The sequence below is a fragment of the Lolium perenne genome, chromosome 6 (assembly GCF_019359855.2).
Source record: "Lolium perenne isolate Kyuss_39 chromosome 6, Kyuss_2.0, whole genome shotgun sequence".
Classification (NCBI taxonomy): domain Eukaryota; kingdom Viridiplantae; phylum Streptophyta; class Magnoliopsida; order Poales; family Poaceae; genus Lolium; species Lolium perenne.
Genome location: NC_067249.2, coordinates 7,759,330 through 7,773,049, shown reverse-complemented (window position 1 = coordinate 7,773,049; position 13,720 = coordinate 7,759,330). Strand labels below are relative to the sequence as shown.

The following is a 13,720-nucleotide window of genomic DNA, read 5'->3' as shown; positions in this document are numbered from 1 at the left end:
TTTCATATCGCGCCGGGTGCTTCCTCTGAAGCGCCGCGCACAAAGGATGAGCGAGATGTATGGCCTGTGCGATCCTACCAAGATCACAAAGCCGCGCTCTCAGCAAGAAAGACGTTGTTCTCAAGGCCAAGCAGATTTGTCAAACTGCTATGCCTTTTGCGTGGGAATGGGGCCTCCTTCCCCTCAGTTTCTCTAACCGTCCGACCCAAGAAGTAAGAGATTGCGCAATTTGGGGTTGTCTTTGCCGGTAAGTTTCTGCTTTTGCTAACCATCTTTTTTACCTTGTTTCAGGCCAGGGACCGCTTCCCCTCTATCCAGGCAGAGCCGCGAGGACCTCTCCGGAAGCGTGCCTTTGACTCCTTCGACCCGGATCCCTACATCTTTTGGAAGGATCTGAAGATGGGGAAGACTCCGGCTGCGCGCCTTGGCCGGGACCCGCCGGAGCCCACCGGAAATCCGGAGGAGCTGGTTGTGCTCGAGGTATTTTCTTTTCCGGCTTCTTATACTTTGCCATTATCGCTTTCTTGCGAATTGCTTCTTAGCCATATCCAACTCACAGATCCACGAGCGCGTGCCGCCCCTGCGCGCCGAGGCCGGCACTGAGTTTGTGGACAAACTCATGGCCCAGGGCCAGAAGAACAAGCAGCCGGCATCTACTGCCGGCTCCAGCCATGCTCCTCCCTCCAAGCGCTTCGGACGGAGCCCGTGGGGGAGAAAGAAGTGGGCGTGCGCCGCTACGGGCGCAAAGCGATGCCAACCGCTTCCGGGTAATTTCATTTTCCGGCTTGCCTCCTTTTTTGCTAAGTTCTTTTTCCGGTTGCTTCTTCTCAACCACTTGTCTTTTTTCTTTTTCTCAGCCCCGCTCTCAAGCTTGGCCCAAGGCCATCGGGCTCTGAGGGATCCGCAAGGACCTCAACCCCTCCTCCTCGTTCAAGCCCGGCACCATCTGGTGCCGGCAACACCTCTGCCTCCCTTTCGGGGGGCACAACAAATTCGGGGCGTGCGGCCCCTTCACTGTCAGATCACCGCACGGAGGAGGATCTTTCCTTCCTCCCGGAACACCAAGACACCGGCGCCAGCAACACCGGCGCCGGAGAAGAAGAAGCTGCCGGGCGGGCGGAGCCTTTTGCTTCTCCCGTCCTCGAAAAGACAACCTCCGCGCCGGAAGGCTCCAAGACGGGTGACGCTCCTAGCGCTCCCCCTTCTCCACGCACCATCCTCATGCCTCCGCCTGAGGCTCCTCGCGCCCAGCCCTCCAAGGCCGCTCCTGGCGCGCCGCCGGCTAAGACTTCCGGGGCCTCTTCTACCGCGCCGCCGCCCAAGCCCTCCAAGCTCATCAAGGGGAAGGCGACGGCCTCCAGCGCCCCTTCGGGCGGCCAGCAGCCCTTGGTGCTGCACGTCTCCAAGGCTGCCAAACGCGCCAGCATGAAGGCCACCGGCCTCCTCGGCCGCATTACGGAGTTCCAGCGCCAAGGCCGGGACCTGGGGCACCTCCTGCCGTATGCCCAAAAGTGGAACGCCGCGGACATCACTCCGGCGACCCGCGGCATGGGCAAGGATCGGCTGCCGGCACCTGATCCTGTCGGGGATCGGTGTTCTGAGGAGCACTTCATGCGGCTCCGGGCTGCCGTAAAAGAGCTTGACAGCGCGTGGTACGATTCCACGAACAATCTGACGGTATGTTCTATTAACTTTCAACCTTTGCCGGTTTCTTCGTTTCCGGTTCTGCTTTATCTTTTCCTTAGTTTCATGCCGGTTTCTCTCTTGTCTATCTTCCCAGTCCCCGAGTTTTGTGGTGAGAGCGCAGCTCTTAGCGCAAAACTTAACTTAAGTTTTTAGCGCAAAACCGGCACTGCCAGTCCCCGAGTTTCGGGTTAAACATCTTCTTCTTAACACATAATTTACCTTAGAAATGCGCAAAACCGGCACTGCCAGTCCCCGAGTTTCGGGTTAAGAACTTGGTTCTTAGCACAAAATTTTACCTTATTTCTTCTTTTTCTTGAACAGGTCACCGCTGACACTCGGAAGGCCCTCTTCGAGGAGCTTTTATGGGAGCACCGGGAGCTCGCTGAGGCACATGACAAGTGCCAAGGTAAGTTTTTCGTTTCACCGGCATCTTTGCTACCGGAAACCTCTTTTCCTTGTGATATTTACAATTTCTGTTCAACAGTGATCCCGGAAGCTTCCATCGATGCTCTCAAGGAGCAGCTCGCCACGGCCCAACGTACTATTTTTTCCTTTCTCCTTTGAACTTGGTTTCTTTTCAGTTTTACTAGTGTAGCCTTGCTAACACTCATTTTTCCGGTTACAGGGGAGAAGGATGAGCTCAGCCGGCAGCACCAGGAGGAGCTAAACGCCCTCAAGACCAGCTACCAGGAGCTCAAGTCTCAGTTGATTCAGCTGGGGCTTGACCACGCCAAGGCCCTCAAGGCCGCTGAAGTGACTGCAGCGGCCAAGTTGGACGAGGCTCTGGAGAATGCCTGCAATGCCACTGTGGTGTTGCGGGCAGAGCTGGAGGAGATGACCAAGGCCCGGAAGGGTGCCGAGGGAGAAGGCCGCGCGGCTGGAGGAGGGGCACAAGGAGTGCGATCAGCTGATCCTGCAGACCGACACACTTGCCCTCCGTAAGTTGTTTTCTTTTACACTTTGACTACTGCATACGAGCCTTTTTTCCTTCGACCCCATTTTTGTTTCCGCTATCTTTCCGTCCGGTCTCTCTTCTTCCGGATTCTTTTCTCTCCGGTCTCTTTTTCTTCCGGTCTCTTTTTCTTCCGGACTCTTTTCCTTCCGGTCTCTTTTTCTTCCGGACTCTTTTCCTTAAGCTTTTTCTTTCTTTGCACAGGCCTCTTTCCGGACTCGCAGAGGTATGCCGTCAAGAAGGTCGACGCGCAGCGCAAGGACAAAGGCCAAGCGGATCTTACCGTGCCATGGACGCCCAAGGACCATCTGGTCGCGCTTAACGCGCGGGTGTCCCATATGCGCTGCATAGACCGCAATCTTTCGGACATCCCTGATGTAGCTACCCAGCTATACAGGACTTTATGGCCTGGCGAGGAGGTGCCGGACACCTTCTCCCTCATCAACGACCGCCTGAAAGGTGCCGGCAGGAGGATCCGCGAGTGGCAGTGCTCTGCTGCCCGCGCTGGAGCGGACTCCGCCCTCCGCGTCGCCTGCTCCTGGTACCCGGAGCTCAATCTGGACGCCCTTACCGGCGTGCGCGAAGGCGCAGAAACGGATCTGGACCCGATCCTCTCCGCCAAGCGGCAGGATCGCGCGTACCGCATCGCGGAGTATGCCGACATGCGCACCTTCATCCCTCCCCCTCCTGGCGTCACGGATTATCTCGACGAGGAGGAGGGTGAAGCCGAAGAAGAGGTCCTGGGCGATGCTGGTGCCGGCGATGCTCCTCCGGAAGCCCCTGCTGCATGATGATTTCCTTTGAAGTGTTTGCTCATTATATCTGTTGGTCCTGTTGCTTTAAGACAATATCTGTTAAATTCTGCCCCGGAATGCCGGGGCTTATGATGTAAAACTTAAGTTTGCCTGTGGTTGTGCTACAACATTTCCTGCCGGTAAGTTATACCGGTAGCTAAGTACTTATGAGTTTGCCTTAGCATATTTTGCTTTTGGTTCCGCTTTTATCCTGCACTGCAAAGATTTCTCAATTGCTTCCGCATCCAATTTGATGCATACTTGGTTCTTTTGCCTTGGCACAGCCTGCCTTCTCTGGGCGTTCTGTGGCGTATGAGCACAAGGTTCTTTCACCAAACAAGCATCTTCTTGAACTTGGAAATAACTTTGAAATTTTGCAAAAAACCGGTTTAACCGGGGTTAATTAAATTTTTCAGATTGTTCTTTCCTGCTCTCCCTTTTCGCAGTTCATGTGCTTATCCCCTACCGGTTTATCTTGCTTGCCATGAAGCCGGTTTGCGGACAGCAGCAGAGTCGAAGACTCCGGTAGGATTTAGCACACTACTAAACCGGAAAGAAAAAAAACATTCAATAAGCAACCGGTAAACTGAAAAAATAGACAAGTTACATGCAACTTAAGTTGGGGTAGTCCCCGAGATTCACTCAAGGTTCCGGCATCTTTTATTCATAGCATATAAGGTACAAAAAGGAACTTCTTACACCACCACTTCAAGAGTAGAAAGGACGCAACAGAGCTACGTTCCATGGACGCTTGCTCTCCTCGCCGGACCTGTCCGCCTTTCCTTTCTTCCATTCCTGTGCATCTATCAAGTAGTATGCATCATTGTGAAGCACCTTGCTTACAATGAAGGGACCTTCCCACGGTGGCAAAAGCTTATGCCGGCCTTCAGTGCGCTGCACTGTGCGAAGTACAAGATCTCCTTCCCGGAAAACTCTTGGGTTAACCTTCCGGTTATGATAGCGTCTTAGGTTTTGCTGGTAAATGGCTGTTCTTGCCAAAGCCAGCTCTCTTGCTTCTTCTAGCAAGTCCACATCGTTTTCTCTGGCCTCTTTGACCTCTTGCTCAGTATAGAGCTGTACCCTTGGTGAATCATGGATGATATCGGTTGGTATCACCGCTACGGCTCCATAAACCATGAAGACGGGAGTGTATCCGGTAGACCGGTTTGGAGTTGTTCTTATACTCCATGATGCGATGGTAGCTCATCGAGCCAACATCCAGTGACTTTTCCACCGCATCAATGAGTCTAGGCTTGATACCGGAAAGCACCAAGGCATTCATTCTTTCTACTTGGCCATTGCCCCTGTGGATGTGCCATCGAGCACAAATCCAACCGGATGTTCTTTTCTTCACAGAACCTTTTGAACTCACCTTGAGCAAAGTTGGTTCCGTTATCAGTGATGATGCTGTGCGGGTATCCATACCGCAAAATGACATCTTTCAAGAATTTCACAGCTGTATGCCCATCACACTTTGCGATAGGTTTTACTTCCAGCCACTTGGTGAACTTATCCACCATGACCAAGATGTGAGTCATGCTGCTTCTTGCAGTTTTGAATGGTCCAACCATGTCAAGGCACCAAACAGCGAATGGCCATGTTAGCGGTATTGTCTTTAAACCGGATGCTGGGGTATGGTTTTGCTTGGCGTACCTGCGCAGCCGTTGCATTTTCTTACCAAATCCTCAGCGTCCTCCAAAGCAGTGGGCCAATAGAACCCATGCCGGAATACTTTTGCTACCAAAGCCCTTGATGAAGCATGATGCCCACATTCTCCTTGGTGAATTTCCTCAAGCATTTCTTTTCCTTCCTCCGGTTCCACACATCTTTGAAGGACACCGGTAACGCTTCTCTTGTACACCTCACCATTGATGAATGTGTAAGCTTTGGACCTTCTTTGTATCCTCCTTGATTCATTTTCGTCAGCCGGCAAGGTGCCGCTGATCAGGAATTCCTTAATAGGTTTAACCCATGATGGTATTTCTCGAACCAAAAACACCGGTGCATCTATCTCCATGCTATCTACCAGCATCGTTTCTTCCGGTATGGGTACAGCAGTCCCCGAGCCTACCGGAGCAGTCCCCGAGCTTGCCGGAGCAGTCCCCGGGTTCCCTTCATCGATATCCATGGGTACTACGTGTGACTCTGGTACAAAAATTGATTCTGATTCCGGGCTCGGCTTGATCGATGGCACTCTTAGGTGAGCCAAAGCTATTCCGGGAGGAATTTCTTGCCTAGATGAGCCCAACTTGGACAAAGCATCCGCGGCTTCATTTTCTGCTCGCGGCACATGGTGAAACTCACATCCTTCGAAGAATCCGGCAATCTTTTCCACGTGAAACCGGTACGAGGCCATGTTGGCGTCTTTTGCATCCCAATCTCACGAGCAACTGCTTTGTACCACAAGGTCTGAATCGCCATAGCAAATGATCCGGTGTGCACCGATTTCTTTTGCGACCTTAAGCCCATGGATCAAAGCTTCATATTCAGCGACATTGTTCGATGCCCTGAAATGTACTTGCAAAACATACCGGAGGTGGTCTCCTTTTGGTGAAGTAAGCACCACACCGGCACCTAGACCTTCCTTGAGCTTAGATCCATCAAAGTGCATCTTCCAGTATTCTATCCTACGATCGGCGGTTTGTATTGCATCTCCGCCCAATCAACAAGGAAATCAGCCAAAGCCTGTGATTTTATGGCATCTCTTCTTTCATATACCGGCACGTACGGTGATATCTGGATCGCCCATTTTGCAATCCGGCCGCTGGCATCTTTGTTGCACATGATGTCGGAAATTGGTGCTTCACTCACCACCTTCATGGGGTGTTCCTCAAAGTAGTGCTTGAGTTTTGTGGCGGCCATGTACACGCCATAAGTCATTTTCTGGAAGTGAGGGTAGTTTTGTTTTGAGAGGGAGAGCACCTCGCTCAAGTAGTATACCGGCCTACGGACGGTTTTTCTTCCTCTTCTCTTTCAACCACAACCACTACACTCACAACCCGGTTTGTTGCTGCTATGTATAACAGCATAGGCTCCCTTTCTAGAGGTGAAGCCAAGACGGGTGCTGTGGCTAGCATCGTTTTTAGCTCCTTAAACGCTGCGTGCTGAGGGGTCCGGACGAACGTGTCAGATTTCTTCATGAGAGCATAGAGTGGCAGAGCTTTTTCTCCCAACCTGCTTACAAACCGGCTCAGCGATGCCAAGCTTCCGGTAAACTTTTGCACATCTTTTAACTCTCGAGGGATAGCCATTCTTTCTATCGCCCGGATCTTTACCGGATTAACCTCTATGCCCCGGCTTGAAACCAGGAAACCGAGCAGCTTGCTGGCGGGGACACCAAAGGTACATTTTGCCGGATTGAGTTTCATCCGGAACCGCCTTAGGTTATCGAATGTTTGCCGGATGTCATCGATTAAAGTGTTTTTTACCTTAGTTTTTATCACGATGTCATCCACATAGACTTGCACATTTTTTCCAATTTGATCAAACAAGCATTTTTGCATACAGCGCTGGTACGTTGCACCAGCGTTGCGCAACCCAAAAGGCATAGTGACATAGCAATAAGCCCCGTGCGGGGTAATGAACGCAGTTTTTATTTGATCTTCCTTTTTTAAGGGAATTTGGTGGAAACCGGAATAGGCATCCAGGGAAGGACAACAACTCACACCCAGCAGTTGAATCAATCACTTGATCGATTCGTGGCAAAGGAAAAGGATCTCTTGGGCAAGCCTTGTTCAGGTTGGTGTAGTCGATGCACATGCGCCACACCTTCGGAGCTTTGCCTCCAGGTTCTCATCTTTCTTCTTTTCAACCATTACCGGATTGGCCAGCCACTCTGTGTGCGTGACCTCCACAATGAATCCGGCAACAAGCAGCTTGGTTACTTCTTCTCCTATGATCTTTCTTCTGTCTTCAGCGAACCGACGCGGTGGTTGCCGCACCGGCTTGGCATCTTTCCGGACGTTTAGAGAGTGCTCAGCCAGCTCCCTCGGAACACCTACCAAATCATCAGTTGACCAGGCAAAGATATTCCGATTCTCACGGAGGAAGCTGACGAGCGCGCTTTCCTATGCTTGATCAAGGCCGGCGCCGATACGAACGGTGCGCTGTGGGTAAGCCGGATCCAGCAACATCTTCTTTTGGTCATTGCTTGGCTTGAATGCCGGTGTGCCAATGTTTTCACTCGTTGCCGCCAAACTCCTTGGTGAGGATTGTGGCAGCGCCCACGCTGTCTGCATTCTTTTCTTTTCCTCCGCGATCACCAGCGATTCTGCTAGGTTTGATCCGGCAGATGCAGTTTCCAGTGAGATCTTATAGTTTCCCACCACAGTCAATGGCCCACGAGGTGCCGGCATCTTCATCTTGAGGTAAGCCGTATGAGTGGTGGCCATGAAAGCAGCCAACGCCGGTCTCCCCAGCAATGCATGGTAGGGACTGTCCCGGATCCACCACCTCAAACTCCAGATTTTCCACCCGGCAATTGTCACGTCCTCCAAATGCCACGTCCACCCGAACTTTTCCTATCGGGGCACAGGACAAGCCAGGGACGATCCCATGGAACGTTGTGCGCGTTGGCTGAAGCATGTTTTCTGTTATGCCCAGCGTTTGCATGGTGTGCTTGTACATGATGTTGATGCTACTGCCATTGTCTATCAGCACCTTGCTGAACTTCACTCGAGTTTGCGGCCCTTTCATGATCGGGTCCACAACAAGAGCATATCCACCCGGATTCGGCATGATCTTTGGGTGATCCTTGGATGACCAGGTAATTTCCTGATTGGACCACATCATGTACTTGGGAACTGCCGGCATCACAGCATTGACCTCCATGGAGCGCCGGTGTACACTTTGCCGGTCTGTTGGCTCAGTGACAAAGACAACACAGCACAGATGCGGATCTTCGTAAACATTCCGGCCTAAAGGTGCCGGTGGAGGTGGCTGGTTATCATTTTGCTCCACCCGGTTAACTTGCTGGTACTGCTGCCGGTTTGGCTGCACCGGTAAGGCGTTTGCCCCGGTAAGTGGTGGTGGTGGCGGTAGCTGTTGTTGCTGCCGCGGCATGTCTTGCGGTGGCCGCGCATCTTTCACTGTTCCTTTTTGCATCAAGTACTTGGTCCAGGTACAATCCTTCGTCAGATGGTTTGACGGATGTGCCGGATTCGGCGTGTGCCACCGGCAAGGTTGATCCATGGCAGCTTCCATGGTGTATTTCGCGGGTTCTTGCCAGTTCTTCTTCTGGACCCAGGGTTTCTTTTCCACCCATTGTTTCTTAGGACCCGCCCATGGCTGCGATCCGGTTTTTTGCCTCTGGCTGTCGCTGGCCTCAAAGTTTTCCTGCACAGCAGCAACTTGCTGCGGACCGTACCTTCGATCCGGAAAATCTTCCCTTCTTTTGTTATTCCGGTTGTCCCGGTGTTGTTCGTGGCGCGGCTGTTCCGGCTCCGGTTGCACTGCCGGTTGCGTTGGGTCTCCCAACGCATAGCTATCCGCCACACGTATCATCTCTGCCAACGTTGTCGGCATGTTGCGCTGCAACTTTTGCCACAACGGTGAACCTCTTCTGCATCCACTGCTAAACCAAGCAATGGCTTGTGCCTCGATCACCCCCTCACAGGAGTTCCTTGTGGTGTTCCACCGGGCTAGATAATCCCGGTCTGTTTCGTTCGGGCGCTGCACGCACAGAGCAAGTTGCTGCGGCCTGTTTGGCCTCTGATAGGTGCTGCTGAAATTGCTCACAAAGGCCTCCTCAAAATCCAGCCAGCCATTTATGCTTCCTGCCGGCAAGTTGTTTAGCCAGATTCTTGCCGGTCCAACCAAAAACGATGGTATGATCCTCACGGCCCAACGCCGGTTTCCTCCTCCTGCTACGGTTCCTCCACCGCGTACGGTTAGGTTCAGCTCGCGCTGCGCCCTGACGATGTCCTTGCCGCTCTCTAGCATCTTCTGGCGCTGCGCCTCCAGCTCCGCCTGAGCCGCTGCCGGATCGATGTTCTGCGCGATGGGGGTGGCGAGGACGTTCATCGCCGCCTGGAGCGGTGTCTCCGGTGGCGCGGATGATGCTCCCGCTGCGCCTGCGCCGCGCTCCAGCGGTGGCTTAGCCGCACGGGTCGAAACCGCGCGACCGGCACCTTCAGCCGCAACCTCCTTTCCTGCACCAGCCACACCGGTCATCATTACCTCGACGCTGCCGGCGGCGCGGCCAGCACAGAGCCATCTTGGCGGGTCCGGTGCCACCAGCACCGGCGAGAGGCGCTGGCGCACGGGGACGGTGCCGAAGTAGACGCGATGGCTGCCGAACTCGATGATGCGGCCGTTCTTGGGGAAGACGCCGCCGTTGGCGAAGCAGCCCGCGTTGTCGTTGATGAAGTCCATGGCGTAGATGCTCTGCACCAACGCGGACACCGTACGTTCGCCGGAGATCTCGAGAACGCCCGCCCGAATGTGAACTCCATCAAGCGCCACTTCAGGCCCCACGGTGGGCGCCAACTGTCGTCGTGGTGAACGAGCAGATGCCATAGGATGGCTTAGATTGGGGCCGAATGGACGCAAGAGGATTCGGGGGAGGGTTTGCGATCAGGTGGGAAGAGATTCCGGATGGTTTCCTCAAGAACTTGGCCAAGGCCAGAAGTTGAAGAAGAAAGACACAAGGAAGAACTCCCTCTAGATCACCATGTTCATAGATTCACACAAGTTACAGGCTCTGCCTTCCTACATACACGCGTACATACTTGCCCGTGAAGATGGGCTGCCCCCTCTCCTTATATAGGGGAGAGGGTGGCTTACACTGCAAGAAACCCTAATGGCATCTTTGACTGGACAAACTACTTTACAGAGTTACTGTACAAAGCTACTTTAATCGGCTCTTGTACAAAGCTACTTTAATCATAGATGACACCGGGGCCTTCTTTTATCATAGAAGCTGACGTCCCCCGGCTTCTTTCTCCGTCACCTCTCTCTTTGGCGCCAGGGCTCTGAATAAAGTTACTTGGCGTAGCTCATCCTTGTCTTCTTGCTCTGAAGAGAATCTTTGACCAGTCCTGCCGACAGGCTCTCCTTTCCGGTATCTTTTATACCGGGTCCCGGCATACCCCTTTGGGGATACCGGCTTAGCCTTGCTCTCCCGGATTCCTTCTAGGCTTCCGGCAAGAACATTAAACCGGTATCTCGATGGCTCAAACCATCCGGTTTGGCATGCCTTTGGCATACCGGGGGTTATCCCCCCAACATGAAGAGCGAACTGTTTGACTAGCCTCCTCCTCTCCTTGTTTTCCTCAATCTTGTTACCCTCCTCATCGAATTTGTTGTATTCCGGAGGTAGAACGAAATGTTTCATAAGCTTCTTGAAGCAATCTTTTTTTGTTCTCTTATCGACAAAAGTGAAACCAATTCGTGCCTTCTTTGGCTCATTCCACTCCTGGACGGTGATCGAGATGTTGTCTCTAACAACGGCTCCGCATTGGTTGACAAACTTGGTGGCGTTCTTGCGGGGCTCCAGCGGCCTGCCCGTTGCACTGTCGACAACCTCGATGGTGCATGTTTCTCCTTGTTTCATCGTCTTGGTTGCGCCACGCTTTGACGACGTACTCGATTGTTTCGACGATCCGGCCGAGGGCTAAAATAAGAAAGAGAGTCGCGCACGTTAGTACACACATATTTATTCAAATCAGTTAGTTTGTATCACCAGAGGCTCAATGTATATATATATACCTCGGCGTCGGCGGTGGTTGCTACTTCCATTTGAAGATCGTCGTTTATCGACGTTTGTTCGGCATCATCTTGCTGACGGCGCCCTTCATCTTCACCGTCAAGGTTCAGATAAGAAGAGATATCATCTTCTTCTTGTCCGGTCGGCACATATAGAATATCGCCGTTTATGATGCCGAACATATGGCCTTCAGCGTCCGGATCATAGTTGTCCATAATCGGGTCAGCTCTATCGTCGGCCATATGTCAGTCCTGAAAACATGTAGTAAAAGCAAATTAATTAAGTGAAGAAGGGGGGCGGTGGCGGTGGCGAAAGGGGGGGCGGTGGCGAAAGGGGGGCGGTGGCGGTGGCGGTGTGGGTGATCGGTGGCGGTGGGTGATATGCGTTCGAGTAACTTAAAAGGGAGGCTGAGGTATATGTAGCCCTTTATTTTTAAATATTCATAAACAGTATTTCAAAGTATTAAAAGAATGTAGGCAAAAACTTAGAGGTACTCATTAGTCAATGATATATATGGTACAAAAAATGCGAGTGTGGCATTTTGACAAACTCAAATAAATTTTGTAGTCAAATAAACTTAGAGATACCGCGGGAACAAATTTTAAGTTACAAATTTTAAGTTACGAATTTTAAGTTATACAAATTTTAAGTTACAAATTTTAGTGAGGCGGCACGGCAGAGATCGACGGCGCGTGCGCGTGCGGTGAGAGAGAGGCCGGCGCGCGAGAAGGGAGAGGAGGCGGCCGGCGGCGCGTGCGCGGTGAGAGAGAGAGGGCCGGCCGGCGGCGCGCGGGAAGGGGAGAGGAGGAGGGTGGCGAGGAGCACGGACGGTGAGAGAGAAAGGGCTCCGTTTTTTTAGTTTTTTTTGTTTGTAACTAAGTTTTTTTGTTACACTTTAATTATACACTTTAATTAAGTTACAATTTAATTAAGTTACCATTTTAATTAAAAAACTTAGTTACAAATTTACAATTTAATTAATTAAGTTACAATTTTAATTAAGAAAACTTAGTTACAAATTAAAAAAAAACAAAAAAAAGTGGGCCAGGCGGCGCCCCTGGCCTTTTCTCTCTCTCCCTCTCCGTTCGTTCTTTGGCGCAGAGAGCGCGCGCGGCAGCGGCGTGTGGCAGTGGCGGCAGCTGGCTCCGGCAGCGGCAGCGGCGCAACGCGCGCGTGTGGCGGTGGCGGCGCAACGCTGCGGCCGCCCTCTCTCTACCGGCGAGCGGCGCTCGAGAGCAGCGCGCGGCGGCGCGGTAGTGTGTGGCGGCGCGCTGGATTGAAGTGAGAGAAGGGGAGAGGCGCGCGGCGGCGGACGACGGCGACGTACGAGCGGCGTCGGCGTGTGGCGGCGGCAGCGGGCGTCGGGCGCGGCGAGCCGCATCGAGGGCGGCGGCGTCGAGGGTGCAGCGATCTGGTTCGCGCGGAGAAGAAGAAGTGCCGTGGCGGTTCGCGCCGCGCGATTTTATAGGACCCCACCTTTAGTCGCGGTTGGGGTCGCCAACCGCGACTAAAGGTACCCCTTTAGTCGCGGTTGGCGACCCCAACCGCGACTAAAGGCTTTTTTCGCGAATTCGAGCTGTTCCCGCGGAAAGACACTTTAGTCGCGGTTGGCCTCGCCAACCGCGACTAAAGGTCTTTTTTCAAATTTCTTTTTAATTCTAAATGTTAAAAATACAAATAATATATCAATAAATTCAGAAAAATAAAACTAATTCATTTCAAAATCATAAAATACAAATAATATATCAAAAAATTCAGAAAAATAAAACTAATTCATTTCAAAATCATAAAATACAAATAATATATCAAAAAATTCAGAAAAATAAAACTAATTCAATTCGAAATGTTAAAAATACAAATAGTATATCAAAAAATTCAGAAAAATAAAACTAATTCAATTCATAATGTTAAAACTACAAATAGTATATCAAATTCTTCCCGGCCACCTCTGTCTTCCCATAAGTTCTCCCCGGCCTGTCTTCCCGCCAGTTCTTTCCCGCCTCTTTCTTCCCGCCTCTTTCTTCCCGCCACTTTCTTCCCGCCACTTTCTTCCCGCCTCTTTCTTCCCGCCACTTTCTTCCCGCCTCCTGTCTTCCCGCTCCCATTTTTCCCGCCATTTGTCACTACATATATGTAGCCCGGCTTGGCCAGCATTATCACATCTCTACAATCTCTCATCACTCTCTCATGGCTTCCACCGCACCCACTCTAACCTACCAGCAGGTGGAGGAGCTTTGCGCCTCGAACTACCCTTGCCCACCGGGCTACCGCGTCCCCGCCGGCTGGAGCCTAAGCGCCGGCGGCGTGCCGGTCCCTCCCGTCCCTCAGGGTACTGCGCGCCGGGCGGCCATCACGAACCACTACTACCTCGACCTCACGCCGGAGCAGCGGATGAATCCCCGCTGGCATCCCGATAACCAGCATACTTGGGACGCCTTCTTCATCAATCGGCGTGAGAGGGCGCTCGCCAGGTATGAGGAGGACGGTCTGCCTCCTGGGAACTTCCACGAGGCCGGCCGTCGGCTATGGTGGTACGGCCGGACTCTGCAGAGCGTCATGGACTACATCACGGCCGGCGATATC

General features: G+C 52.3%; 1 long non-coding RNA gene across 1 annotated transcript; it reads left to right on the top strand.

Annotated features, from left to right (window-relative positions):
• Positions 1-1,191: 1,191 nt before the first annotated feature.
• On the top strand, positions 1,192-2,525 carry LOC139832862 (uncharacterized). Its single transcript, XR_011747483.1, has 3 exons — positions 1,192-2,092; positions 2,171-2,224; positions 2,312-2,525. It is a non-coding gene; the product is annotated as an uncharacterized lncRNA (long non-coding RNA).
• The last annotated feature ends 11,195 nt before the right edge of the window (positions 2,526-13,720 follow it).